Here is a 1,777-nt window from a genome sequence, read left to right on the forward strand (position 1 = left end):
AATGGCGCTAATTATAAAATATTTTTCAACCACCTCTAATTAATTCAGAGTGATAAAAAAGATATTTAAATGTAAATGCATATGATTTTAGTGCATCGGGTGGTGTTTCATTTAATCTACATGACATGCGATAATAATTAAACATTCATTCATCTATAAAGCGGCAAAAGCAATAATTGAATGAATAATAATCGCTAATGGCCCATCCTAAGAATTTAAATTACAACATAGATAAAAAGAATTACATTGGGCTACATCTCGGTCCAATTCTTCAGTCTTCTTTTTAATCCACCTCATGTAACATAAAAATAGGGTTAATTTAATTTTTAGACCCAAAACTTAAAACCAACAAGGCCATTATCCAACAACATTGGCCCAAGTATTAAAAAGAGGCCCAAAAAATTCAAATTACCCTAATTTTCAAACCCTTGCAAGAAAACACACACAACACCAAAGCACACACAACTCCGGCGACCCAAAAAAAAAAGAGGGGCTGCAGCAGCCATGGCTGCCCACTGTATGATCACGACAGCTGCCATAGCTCCGGTCACGACGACCACCACCGCCGTCGCCGCCTCTAGGTGTTTCTTAAGATTCTTGCATTTTTGTCCTTCCTTCTTCTTCATTAAAAATACAGCAACAAATATTACATTTCTTCTTCAAATACAAAAATGAAAATGAAGAAAAAATATAAAAAAAACTTAGTGCCTTATGACTTACAATAATTCTGGAGAATAACTATAACAAATGAAATACAATTGGAAGTAAAAAGAAATTCTAGGGCTAAAAGTGATTATGAATGTATCAACAATAACTTTAAACATATTTAACGCATAAACATGTCAAAATCAAATAATCTAACACCACCCAACTAAAATGCATATTACACTAGAATTTAAAAAAATTAATCATACTCAAGGCATACAATAACCTTGGCTCTGATACCATTTGTTGGTTAATGAATTTTAATCATCACAATAGAAAATTAATTTTCCTTTGAAAATTAAAATCATGTAAATAAGGATTTAATTGACTTTGAGATCATTGGATTATAAAATCCTCACATATAGAAAAGGGAGATGATAACCTTTTTGAAGGAGCTATTAATGGCCTAGCCAATTGCTTCCTCCTACACTAGAATTTAAAAAAATTAATCATACTCAAGGCATACAATAACCTTGGCTCTGATACCATTTGTTGGTTAATGAATTTTAATCATCACAATAGAAAATTAATTTTCCTTTGAAAATTAAAATCATGTAAATAAGGATTTAATTGACTTTGAGATCATTGGATTATAAAATCCTCATATATAGAAAAGGGAGATGATAACCTTTTTGAAGGAGCTATTAATGGCCTAGCCAATTGCTTCCTCCTTTAAATATTCTCCCTTGTTCTCCACTAGGTGTAATTCCTTTTTGGGGAATGTGAAAAGTGGCTAACCCTAATTCTCACCAGAAATATACCAATAAAGTGCATATTTATAATGCCCTATTAGGGCTTGAAAATTGCACAAATTTCCTTGGACTTTATTGGAGTATGCCAATTAAGTCACACACCTTTTATTGGAGCCAAGAGAGGGAGCTAACCGGACTCACATGACCCAAGCTCCAATAGATGTTTTCAATTGGGTCAACTCTTGACCAATTGAGATACATCTATTAATCTCGGCTTATTCTACCAAAAAATCGAGATTACACTCTTGAGTCGAGTGATAGTTATAGAAGTAAATTATGATCCAATAACAATATCCTCTGATTATCGTTCCACAAGTCAA

Source organism: Olea europaea, chromosome 15, assembly GCF_002742605.1.
Source record: "Olea europaea var. sylvestris chromosome 15, O_europaea_v1, whole genome shotgun sequence".
Taxonomy (NCBI): domain Eukaryota; kingdom Viridiplantae; phylum Streptophyta; class Magnoliopsida; order Lamiales; family Oleaceae; genus Olea; species Olea europaea.